Source organism: Cherax quadricarinatus, chromosome 10, assembly GCF_038502225.1.
Source record: "Cherax quadricarinatus isolate ZL_2023a chromosome 10, ASM3850222v1, whole genome shotgun sequence".
In the NCBI taxonomy this organism is placed as follows: domain Eukaryota; kingdom Metazoa; phylum Arthropoda; class Malacostraca; order Decapoda; family Parastacidae; genus Cherax; species Cherax quadricarinatus.
Genome location: NC_091301.1, coordinates 21,261,192 through 21,275,143, shown reverse-complemented (window position 1 = coordinate 21,275,143; position 13,952 = coordinate 21,261,192).

Here is a 13,952-nt window from a genome sequence, read left to right as displayed (position 1 = left end):
GAGAGAGAGAGAGAGAGAGAGAGAGAGACAGAGAGAGAAAGGAGAAAGAGAGGAAGAGGACAGAGAAAGGGAGGGGATAGTAAGAGGAAGGAAAGAAGGAAAAGAGAAGTAAAAACGTAGAAAGGAAGGCAGTGTGAGAAGAGAATAACAGAACGAGAAAAAAATGGAAACGGTTTATATGAGATGGGGGGAAAGAAGAAGACGAAAACAATTCAATGAAAAGAGGAAGAGAAGAGAAAAGAAGATAAATGATGAAAGAGCGAAATAGAAGCCCGGGAGGGAACGGGGGGGTCAGTCTACAAAAGAGGGGGATAGGAAAAACAAAGAGAGGAAAGAACAGGAGGATAGAGGGGGGATAGGGGGATGGAGGGGGGATAGAGAAGAGAGGGGGGGGGGGTCTAAAAGCGTTCGGTTTCGGTAAAAGATTATTCATTTTTTTTTTGTCAACTCTCGACTTTTGTTGTGTTTTAATTGATATGTAAATCTGCTTTTAAAGTATTGACGGCAGGGGAAGGGAGACAAGCGGGTGGCACTTGTTATTGTAGCGTGTTCACCATGTGATTCACACTTACCCAAAACTCTAAAATTCAACACTGGTTGAAGCCTCTGTTAATTTATTATTATTATTATTATTATTATTATTATTATTATTATTATTATTATTATTATTATTATTATTGTTGTTGTTGTTGTTGTTGTTGTTGTTGTTGTTGTTGTTGTTACTACATTTTATTATCATTTTAATTGTTTTTATTATTAATATTGCTACTACTTTTTATTACTACTATTATTATTATTACTATTATTATTTTTATTATTATTACTTTTATTCTTATTTTTATTGTTTTTATTATTATTGCTATTACTACTTTTTATTATTGTTATTACTACTACTTTTTATTGTTACTTTTACTTATTATTATTATTATTATTATTATTATTATTATTATTATTATTATTATTTTATTATTATTATTATTTTCATTGCATTAATGGAATAGTTTATGAATAAGACCCATGTGCAATTCTTGGTTAACTTTACTGACTAAACGTTTCGCCTGCACAGCAGGCTTTTTCAGTCTAATGGAGAGTCGAGTATTATACTGGAGACCCTAGAAGAAAGGAAGATGTAATCAGAAAGGTGTGGAAAAAGACACTTATTTATGGTTCAGGATGAATGGCTTCTTCAGAGAGGCGATGAGACGCCAAAGTACAAACTTAATACGGAAGCGTCGTGACCTGCACAATCTAAACCAGTTAACATGAATTGAGAGCAGGAAGATCATGCGTGTCGCACCGGCTGAACGATTACAAGACTGTGGAGGGTCTTGGATGAAAATTAAAGTATAGCACCAATTTCACAAAGGCAATTTGACAAATGTGATAATTGAGTGATATCACATTAAATGGATATCTGATTTTTTAACGAATAGAATGCAAAGAGGAGTAAAACACAGTAAAACCTAGCTTTACCAAAATCTAAAGCTCAATGCCCCAAGGCACGATCCTAGTGCATATAGTAGATATAGATACAAAAACTAGCCTCAGCTTTGTATAATCATTTACAGAAGAAACGAAAATATACGTGAAGTCATCTCAGTAGAAGAGATGCAAAAACTGCAAGAGGGTATAATTATGCAGTCTACTGGTGGGCAGTGATTAATAACATGATATTCAGTGGTGACAACTTACAACTGCTTAGATAGGGAAAAAATGACGAAATCAAAAGAGGCACTGTATACAAAACACAGGAGGACCACGCAATAGAAAGAAAGGAACATATTAAAGACCTGGGTGTAATAATGTCAACTGCCTTATCATATAAAAAATACAATAGGGTAAATGTTGTAAAAGCTAGTTAAATGATGGAATGGATAATGAAAACTTCCGAAATAAGAATCATTGCCAGTGGTGACATTAGTCAAATTATTTGTGCTCTCTTGCGTGGAGTATTGTTTATTGCTGAAAGTTTGATTCAGGGCAGGAGAGATATCAGAGCTGCAACAGATACAAAGACCGTTCACTTCCCATATTGGAAACACCTGAAATTATTTAATATGTACTCTCAGGAGCGGAAAACAGAGAGATACATGATGATATATACATGGAAAATACTGGAGGGTCTTACAAACTACCACAGTACTAGAGTGAAAGATATGAAACGAAGTGTAAAGTAAAGCTATCGAGAAGCAGGGAAGTCAGTGGAACAAAACAAGATCACTGTGTCAACATCCTGGAGCCTAGACTATGCCACATACTACCAGAAGATATAAGAGATACTGTTGGAAATTGTGTAAAATTCTTCAAGAGGAAATTGAATCACTATTTCCACCAAGTACCATATTAGCCAAGCTGTAATGAATATGTCGGCTAACGGTCCTCCATAAGTAACAGCCTTATTGTCTAGGCAAATGCCAGAAAAGCCTGGTCAACGACCGGGCAGCGGGAATAGGAAGATTCTCGATAATGACCACAGGTAAATCACAGGAAGATTAGATTATGCTTGGGTGACTTAGACCAATAGTAATCAGCGAGGTCTACTTTGACCCCCGTGGGAGGAATTTCAAGTCCAGGGGGAGGTATATTTGTTTGGGCAGGAATTGGGGAGTTTTAAGACCTTCACAAGCTTCCCCATGGATGCAACAAGCGGGTACGGTTCTCCGTTCCTGAAGACCACGCCAGACAATGTTTGCTATCATCTGGTGAGCGCCAGGTCAACTACTCAGCTAATGCCTCTCTCATGTCTGGTGTGCCGGAAGGTAAATAGTTCTGTGTTCTCTTATTTCTATAGATTGTATGCTAGCATCAGTAGTATGTACAATACATGTGTGTTCGCTATTAACTGATCTATTACCATGATAAAATATAACAAACTGCTAAATTTTTTAGATTCTCAGCACAGGACTTAAGGTTCTAATTATAATTGTACAATATCTATGGAAATCTGATATTAAGTTACGATTCTGAGTTTAGAGATTTTTTCTTTTTTTTCTTTTTTTTTATCAAATGATCAACTTGAATTTAATTATTCGTTAATTAAGTGCTTTGTAGAAATAAAAGTTGCTTCATTTTTTCCTTTAAATTTGGTCAGATAATCACCTCTGATTAATTAGTCTACAAAACTAAACAATTACTGTTTAATAACTGAATTTCAATAACTGCTATTAAAAATATATAGAATAATGATGTAGATAACGAGGTATCCCCACCAGTGTATTTACGCCTACGTGATGTTAGTGGAATTCTTAAAACCATTTTTATTATGTATATAAATTTCAGTGTAGAACAAGCCGCATGGGGATGGGAATTTTAAGCTCAAGATCTTTCGCACTTTCGTGCGTAGTCAGGAGCTATGCAATGTGGCAAGAGAGCGACAGATAAGAGGGGAAATTCTCTGAGGTATTAGTGGCAGTCCATATGGACTGCCACTAACACTTTCTGCCTTGCCTCAGAGAATTTTCCCTCCTACCTGTAGCTGTCTTGCAACATTGCATAGTTCCTGACGACGCACGAAAGCGCGAAAGATCTTGAGCTAAGGATTTCCATCCCCATGTGGCTTGTTCTGCATTGTTAAGACCTCCTTTTGGCGACTGTTTTGCAGTATATATATACATTTGAAGAATTCTTAATGAAATAAACTTCAGTTATTATTATTGCACTCGATTTAAACATGTTTCTACATCCAATATGCGATATTTTCTGAAGATAAATCTATTTTTGAGTAATTTTGCGAGTAGGGATTGTCTATCATGGACGTCCATGTTTCATAATGGGCTATGATGTCGTCGTTCTCAGAAGGTGCACAGGCCTTAAAGCTCTGTTTCCTTTTAACATCACGCTTTGAAAACTAATGCAGAAAGATATTAGTATTTGTATTTGATTCTTGAGATTGCCGTTTCTCTACTGGCTTTATGAGATGTTTTGTTTCCCCACTCGGGTACTGCCTCGTATCTTCAGCTTGGTCATGAGTTATGTGAATGTTCCGCAACGATAATATTTTAGCAGTAGGTACCTGAATATTTGTTGAATTTACCTAGCCTAGTTATACTTCAAAACTCGACGTAGGCTGGTGACCTCCAATGCATTTATTTGATTTATTGCATCAAGGAAGAACAGATTTCTTTCATCTGCTTAGGTGCATCCAAAATCTATGCAGTCTCTTTAATCCCTTTCTTCGAACACGGAGGGTAATTTTTTATTTATTGACATAGTTAGCTAGAGAGAATCTCGGAAAGACGTAGCATTCATTTTGCGTTCGTAATGTTCTTGAAAACTTCCCGTCCGCCATCACACATCTAAGCCGAGCTTCCTACAGCAGTACATTTTTGGGGGGCAAGTACTGTACCATCATTGACTGGTTTGAGAATCATGATTGTGGTCCATGAGATGCGCCATTGATTCTTTTGTACACAGGTTGAGAGCTGTGATGCCGCACAAGCTCATTTCAAAGCAAAGCTTTACCTATCGTCTTCTACTACTCATGTTTATAGCTGAGCGAGAAGGGGCAACAGTTGCTGGAAGACTTAACTACACTCTCCCAGCACAGGATGCCACCCACAACAATATACTAACACCCAGGTACCTATTAACTGCTGAGTGAAAAGGGGCAACAGGTGTAAGGTGAGTTACCTCTTTATTCGGAAAAAAAAATCGGCGAATACATGTACAAACCCTCACCGTGTTATAAAGTTAACACGTTAATAACAAGTTTATATCACTTTATTCCAAAACACCTTCAAGAGAACGACAAGTAAATAGAAAAACGTCCAGTCAAGAAGCACTTAAATGACGATCGGCTTCGTTTAAACCTAAGCTCATAACATATTTGAGAGAGAGAGAGAGAGACAGACAGACAGACAGACACACAGAAACAGAGAGAGAGAGATTGTAGAAGCGAGGAAGATTTACAATCGGAACACGTTTTCCAACTCCCACGAATCCTCTGACGTCTATATTTGCGCGCGAAAATAAGGCTTATCCCGTCCCTAATGTTTTGGTTCGAGAGTGTCCGATTCCGTGATCCGGCTCACGGACGATGCAAATTATTTCAAATGGTATCATTCCTTCGTAAATGTACATCACACACACACACACACACACACACACACACACACACACACACACACACACACACACACACACACACACACACACACACACCCACACACACACACACACACACACACACACACACACACACACACACACATGCACGCACGCGCGCACACACACACACACACACACACACACACACGCACGCACACACACACACAAAGAAGACCGCAGACGGAGTACAGTCTAGGAGGCCAGAGACTACAAACCTCACTCAAGGAAAAATATCTTGGGGTGAGTATAACACCAGGCACATCTCCTGAAGCGCACATCAACCAAATAACTGCTGCAGCACATGGGCGCCTGGCAAACCTCAGAACAGCATTCCGACATCTTAATAAGGAGTCGTTCAGGACCCTGTACACCGTGTACGTTAGGCCCATATTGGAGTATGCGGCACCAGTTTGGAACCCACACCTAGCCAAGCATGTAAAGAAACTAGAGAAATTGCAAAGGTTTGCCACAAGACTAGTCCCAGAGCTAAGAGGTATGTCCTACGAGGAGAGGTTAAGGGAAATCAACCTGACGACACTGGAGGACAGGAGAGATAGGGGGGACATGATAACGACTTACAAAATACTGAGAGGAATTGACAAGGTAGACAAAGACAGGATGTTCCAGAGACTGGACACAGCAACAAGGGGACACAGTTGGAAGCTCAAGACACAGATGAATCACAGGAATGTTAGGAAGCATTTCTTCAGCCACAGAGTAGTCAGGAAGTGGAATAGTTTGGGAAGAGATGTAGTGGAGGCAGGATCTATACATAGCTTTAAGCAGAGGTACGATAAAGCTCATGGTTCAGGGAGAGCGAACTAGTGGCGACCAGTGAAGAGGCGGGGCCAGGAGCTTGGACTCGACCCCTGCAACCTCAACTAGGTGAGTACAACTAGGTGAGTACACACACACACCCCACACACACACACGCACACACGCACGCACACACACACGCACACACACGCACACAGACACACACACACACACACACACACACATACACACACACACACTCCCCCTCTCTCCCCCTCTCTCTCCCTCTCCCTCTCTCTCCCTCTCCCTCCCTCTCTATCTCTCTCTACACAGGGTTTGACAGGTTAAGGATCCCTAGCTTTATTGACAGCTATTTACAGGTTAAGGATTCCTAACTTTATTGACAAGCTAAGAGCTGTTACCTACATCAGCTCATTTGAAAGCATTTTTATTGTTATGAGACATACAAGTAGGAAACAGGATGAAGTTGGAGCCATCTGTGGGCCAGCATTTTCATTTGATCAACTGACTTTATCTCGTTGACATCATTATGCTGTACGAATGTGTTCCATACTCGAGTCATCCTGGGTATATATGATCTCAGATGGAGTGATGTTCTGGAGAAGGGTACAGCCAGAGTGAAGTTGCTGCTTTCTGCCCGTCTTGTGGCATAAAAGCTTGTTTCACGCTGTCCTCGAAGTGGATCCAAGTGTGGTATTTTGACAATATTGGCCTTGTACATAACAGTAAGGCCACCCACATCCCTCCTATGTTGAAGGCTCTGCTGAAATGACAGATCTATCCAGGATGGGTCCAGGCGAGAGATGAGACGTCTTGCTCTGTTCTCTACTCTGTCAAGCAGTCGCAGATGAGAGGGGGGCAGGCAAACCAAGAAAGTGGAGCATACTCAAGGTGCGAGGCGTACTTGTGCCTCGTATAGGATCTTGCAACCCCTACTGTCAAGCAGATGGGAGGGAATACGGCGAAGTGCTGTAAGCTTCCTGGCTGCCTTGTTTGCAAGATTTACAACATGGTTCTTCATGGTTAGTTTGGAGTCAAATTTCACCCCAAGGATATCAACTTCTTCTCCAGGTGCCAACACCCTCCAATTCATCCTTTACTACTGCACCAGCATTACCATCATGGTGCCTAGAGACGATCATCATTTGCGTTTTCTCAGGTGCAAATGTTACTTGCCATCTATTTCCCCAAGCTGATATAGCTCTCAGCTGGTGATTGATGTAGCTTAGAGCAGCTGGCATTTCTTCTCTTGGATAAGTGAATGTCAGTGTACAGTCGTCTGCATATGCATGTGATTCTGGGATGAGATGAAGAAGGTCGTTGAAGTAGACATTCCATAACAATGGACCCAGCACGCTTCCTTGTGGAACACTTGCCCCAATAGGATGTCTTGCTGATTCCGTTCCATTGAGAACTACACTTAGAGATCTACCATGAGGAGACATAGCGTAGAGCCTGCAATTCCCAGTGCTTGAAGTTTTGCTAAGAGGCCCTGGTGCCACACCCGGTCGAAAGCGCCAGCAATGTCCAGTGCTACCACACAGCTGACTTTGGATTCATCCAGTGACTGGTGCCACTTAGTGGAGAGGTTTAACAACAGATCAGCAGCAGAGTAACCTTTCCTGAAGCCGTATTGACGATCACAAAGTAGTGAGTGGTAGTCAAAAAACTCTGTCATTTGTCTTGAGATTATTGTCTCAAGGATCTTACCAGTGATTGACAGGAGTGACACTGGTCTGTAGTTGCTGATTTCTGCTCTGCTCTTCTTTTTGTGAACAGGGACTATATTTGCCTCTTTCCATAGAGAGGGCCATTTACACTGTACTAGGCAGTGCTGAAAGATGCGAGTTAGAGGTGCTGCTAGCTGGTTTGCACATCTTCTCAACAATCTTGGGCTTAACTTGTCTGGGCCCACAGCCTTTTCTTGGTCAAGCGATTTAAGTAGGAAATGTACCTCCTCCTGCTTTATTGTCACCACTGACAGTTTTGACACAGTTCTTGCAGCTAGCCAAGGAGGGTCCCTTGCTGGATCAGAAACTTGCATTTTGGTAGCAAAGTGTTCAGCAAAGAGGTCTGCCTTCTCTTGACTACTAGTAGAGGTGGTCCCATCCTGTCGATTTAGAGGTGGAATAAGTTCATCAGGCTGATAACCTTGTCTGTCCTTGACCAGGGACCACCAGGTTTTGGAGCCTACCCTACCTGATGCTAACTTTCTTTTAGTGTCCACCTCTCTCTCTCTCTCTCTCTCTCTCTCTCTCTCTCTCTCTCTCTCTCTCTCTCCCTCTCTCTCTCTCTCTCTCTCTCTCTCTCTCTCTCTCTCTCTCTTGTTCTCTCTCTTCCCCATTTTCCCTTCTCAATCTCCCCCTCTCCTACCCTTCCCTTCACTCTCTCTCCCCCCGCTCTCTCTCACTCTCACTCTCTCTTCCCTTTTTTCCTTCTCACTATCCCCCTCTCTCTTTCTACCTTCCCTTCTCTCTCTCTCTCTCTCTCTCTCTCCATCTCTTCCCCATTTTTCCCTTTCTTCATCTCTCCCCCTTCTTCCCTTCCATTCTTCTCTGTTTCCCCCTCTCACCTCTCCCCCCCTTTCCCCTTCTTCACTCTTCCCCTCCCTCTCTCTCCTTCTACCTTTCCCTTCTCTCTTCTCTCACATGGTGGGGACTCGCAGGAACCAAGGATCAGATGAGAATGGTTCTGGTAGGGAGTGGATGGAGGAGCAGTGGAAAAGGATGGAACAAGAGTGGGAGAGAAAATTAGGAGAGCTTTCTGAAAAAATGGAGAAAGAGCTCTCTGTGAAATTGGAAAAGAGGTTGGAGAAGGAGACAAAGAATTGGGAGGCACAAGTCGAAACTGCAGTAGCCAAGATAAGGGTCCTAGAAGTTGAGATAAATAGGCTGAAGCGAGTTACAGGGGCAGTGACCAGAGAAGACAAAGCATATGAAGCTGCGAGGCCGAACAGGAAGGAAGGAATTATGAATTATGCTAAGGTCATATCAACCTGCCAAAAAGAGCCAAGGAGTGGAAGGGAAGAACAGCTGGTTGCAGACAGAGAGGGTGATAGGTCGAATGCTGAGGCACAATCATGCTATCAAGAGCCACTGGAAAAATCAAGGGAGAAACTGACCACATACAGGCAGGATCCAGAGTCACAGAGGGTGAGGCAATGGGAGGAGGAAAGGGCAAAATCAGTGTTTATCCATGGGCTTCAGGAGAGAGGAAAGGACACACACTGAAAGGCAGCAGGAAGAAAGAAAGGAGATTGAGAAAATCATCATGGAAATAGGTGAAGAGATGGACGAGATAGTAAATTTTCAGAGAATAGGGGTACTCGAAGGGGAGAAACCGACCAATCAAGCTGATTCTCAGGACGGAAACAGTGCAGAACAGGATCCTCCAAGAGAAACCACGATTGAAATACTCGGAAGAGTACAAGAGGGTGTTCTAGACAGAGACAGAACAAAATCAGAACGACAGCAGCTGAGGGAGAGGACAAAAAAAGCGAAAGGAGCTAGGAAAAGAGACAAGGATGGAACCAGCAGAGGTCAGTCAGAGCAGAACAGAACAGCAAGGGCAAGCACACACACAACTATTCTCAGAACCATACAACCTATCACACCATCCCAACACACACTACAATCCATACCCACAGCCTCCACCCAACACCGAGCTATAGAATCCCACAGTATGCTACCAGGTCTCCCACCCTCACAGGCCCCCCAAACCACAGTGTTGGAAAGGAAACTGAAGGTATGGTACACAAACACTGATGGAATAACAAATAAGTGGGAGGAGTGGCATGAAAGAGTCAAAGAGGCATCACCGGACATCATAGCTCTCACAGAAACCAAGCTTACAGGTATGATAACAGTATAATGATGAAATTTAAGTCAGTATAATGATTTGAGTCAGTATAATGATTTGAGTCAGTATAATGATGAAATCTGAAATTATGCTAGTTGGAATTAGTGCCGGATTATTGATGGAACCGCATAACTGATTGCCGGATTAGTGATGACCGACCTGTAGTAGTAATAGTAGTAGTAGTAGTGGTGGTAGTATTGATAGTCGTGGTGGTAGTGGTAGTAAAATTTTCATAGAGAAGCGCTAAACCTCTAGGAGTCATATTGCCACTTGGGAAGGAAAGATCATTAAATTTTGCTCAAGGAAAAGAAGAAGAATAAAAAGCGGGTAGATTAGGTTAGGTTAGGTTAAGTAAGGTTAGATTAGGTTAGGTTAGGTTAGGTTAGGTTAGGTTAGCTTAGGTTCGTCAGGAACCAGGACAAGTGCTTCTGGACTTGGGTCTTAGTCATGTGATGACCTGCAACTGGATCTTTTCGTCGTCTGGCTGAGGCCTTCCGCTGGCTTACCGGTCCACTCCTATACCCCACTACTATGAAAATAGGAGTGGTTTATAGCATAGTTCTCCACCACCGCCTCCATCATCTTAAACGTTCCATGTGTCTGGTGCTCCATGCACCCTCCATGATCTCCTGATATTCTTTCTTTTGCTTGAATTTTCCCATGGTCAGTGTCTACCGATGCTAAGCTTAGCATTAGTTGTTTCGACGTTCCTGGTTGCTTTTGCTATGGTATTTACCATTGTGTGTGTGTGTGTGTGTGTGTGTGTGTACTCACCTATTTGTACTCACCTATTTGTGGTTGCAGGGGTCGAGTCTTAGCTCCTGGCCCCGCCTCTTCACCGATTGCTACTGTGTGTGTGTGTGTGTGTGTGTGTGTGTGTGTGTGTGTGTGTGTGACCGACTGTTTGTTTTGTGTGAGTGGTGGTAAAATAAAACGTTGGAAAGGGTGAGAGTTTAGGGGGTCGGAAAAAAAGGGGAAAATCGGACTAATCCTGTAAAGAAAAACAAGACCTTTGTTTCCATCCGCTGGGCGTCCCTGACACACAATAAAGATTACTCAACTATGTGGCGCCCTAGTTGTCACCCGCGCTGTCATGGGGAGGACGTGGGGAGAGGGTTCAGGGGATGGGGAATAGTCTGAGTGTTGGGGAAGGTGTGTGTTGAAGGAGGGTGTGTGGGGTGGGGTGGGCAAAAGTGAAGGGTGTGGGAGGAGGGACACGCAGTTGTCATCCCACCCTTGAGGTGGATGTAGCTGTCACCCCACACAGGGTGATGGGGTGAGGTAAAGGACTGGGGGATGCATTTATCACCCTTTGCACCATTGGCGTAGGCTGCAAGGGGTAGGTGATGGGAGGCTGTAAAGGTTGAGGAGTTAGTACTTGTCACCCAAATCTTCAGAGTGGAGTATATTAGTAAAGTAAAAGGACACAAGTGCAACTTATGTGACATTTTATTGTAGCAACGTTTTCGCTCTCCAGGAGCTTGACAAAGCTCCTGGAGAGCGAAACGCTGCCTCAATAAAATGTCACATTAGTTGCACTTGTGTCCTTTTACTTTACATATTGTCGGTAATTCTACCAACATTATTGCAAGTATATTAGTGGGAGAGGGTGTAGTAGTATCTTTCCTTATGTATGAAAAAAAAAACTGTGGAGGAAGAACAAAAAAGACGTAATTATGTCAGAGGATCTGGCATAACTGTGTTGGAAAACACAGTAATAACCAGGACAATGACTGGATGGATTATGAGAACTTTCAACACAAGAGAAGCGATGCCAATTATGGTAATTTTCTATAAGCAGATCACATATCCCACGAACACGTGTTGTGTATAATCACAGATGACTAATTCTCTAAGCCAATCTAAATATGCTTATAACTCGCCAAGAGCACAGCCGTTGCTTGCCGTTGAATATACGCTGAATGTATTATATATACCTCTGCTCTAAGATATTATACCATCCTCCCTTTCCAGGATGCAATTGCAACTAAGACCCGGGTACCCATTTACTGCTATGTAAACAGAGGCAGGAAGTGTCAAGAATCATTACCTCGTCTCCACCTCATCAAAACTGAACCTGCTTCCTTCATTTGCGAGCAGAAAGCATTGCTAATTTTAAGTATCTTAACTAAGTAACGGGAGAGACTTCCTTCTCTTCCTAATATCACGTGTAGTGAAGTTTAGTAGCTATGCTTGATTTTTTATCCTTTTAATAGGGTTGACTATATGATGTCTGGCAAATACACTTGTAGCACAACAGTCACAGATTTTTATATGTAGCAAATAACTTTCCAGGTGTGAGAACGTTAACCAACATGACCATCACTGCTCACTTTCCTCGGTCACTGTCACATTATAATGTGATCCAGACGAAATCTGATGGATCCATGCTGATTGGTCCAGTTCATTATCTGATGGATCCATGCTAGTTGGTCCAGTTCATTATCTGATGGATCCATGCTAGTTGGTCCAGTTCATTATCTGATGGATCCATGCTAGTTGGTCCAGTTCATTATCTGATGGATCCATGCTAGTTGGTCCAGTTCATTATCTGATGGATCCATGCTAGTTGGTCCAGTTCATTATCTGATGGATCCATGCTAGTTGGTCCAGTTCATTATCTGATGGATCCATGCTAGTTGGGCCAGACCATATCGGGTAGTCCAGAAGACCATCTGACAATCCCATTACTACTTGATTCAGACCAAAAGCAGATGGCCCTCCCATACTCCTTGGTTTAGACCATCAAAGCGTGAAGCGGGATGAAGGGAAAGAGGGAAGGGAGGGAATGGGGAAAAGAGGAAAGGGGTGAAAGGAGGAGGGATGCAGGGTAAGGTTAGAGGATAGGGGTAACATGCCAGTATGTGTGAGTGCGAAAGAGAGAGAGATAGAGAGAGAGAGAGAGAGAGAGAGAGAGAGAGAGAGAGAGAGAGAGAGAGAGAGAGAGAGAGAGAGAGAGAGAGAGAGAGAGAGACAGACAGACAGAGAGAGAGAGAGACCGACCATATGGTAAACTATCCAGAGCAGAAAATCAATGTTTGATATTTTTCTAGTTTGCTTGTTGCGAGGGTCCAGAGCTATTGACCACGATAACAACCCTTTCTCAATAACGACAATTCCAGGATAACGACCACCTCAGCTATAACGACCGCCTCAACCACAACGACCACCTCAAGCATAACGACTACCTTAACTATAACGACCACCTCACCCATAAGGAATAAGTCAATTATAACGACCAACTCAATCATAACGGCCACCTCAACCATAACGACCACTTTAATCATATCGACCACCTCTACCAAAACGACCACTTCAACCACAACGGCCACATTAATCATAGAGACAACCTCTACGATACCTACCACCTCTACAATAACGACCACCTTAAAGAAAACTACCCTTCACGACAACGACTACCCTCCACGATAACGGCCACCCTCCACAATAAGACCACCCTTTACTCTAACGACCACCCTCCACAACAACGACTACGTTCCACGACAATGACCACGTAGGACAATAAAACGACCTCCTTTCATGAGAACGACCACCATCCACAATAACGACCACCTTCGGCAATAACGACCGCCTTCCACAACAACGACCACCCTCCACAATAACGACTACCTTCCACGACAATGATCACCTTCGACAATAACGACCACTTTCCACGATAACGACCATCCTCCACCATAATGACCACCACCACAATATCAACCACCCTCCACCATAACGCCCCGGACCACAATAGCGACCACCCTCCACCATAACGCCCCGGTCCACAATAGCGACCACCCTCCACCATAACGACCACCTCAACACTAGTAACCACCATCCACAATGAAGACCTCAATAAAATGTTCCAATAAACTGACGAAGGGCTCTTGGTCTAAGCAACTGGAGCAGCTGCCCTTCCCCCTCCTCTGATCAACCCCCAGTACCTCATATTCCACAGGAGACGCACATCTCCTAAGAGTTTAACGCTTCCCCATAAATATAAAAATTATCAATTTGATAATACTGACATTATTTTAGGATTTGATAATTATATATCATAACCTAGATATGATATATATATATATATATATATATATATATATATATATATATATATATATATATATATATATATATATATATATATATACATATATATAGACTAAAAAATACGGAGAATTTGCCCATCATTATATGTTTGTTCCCATAGG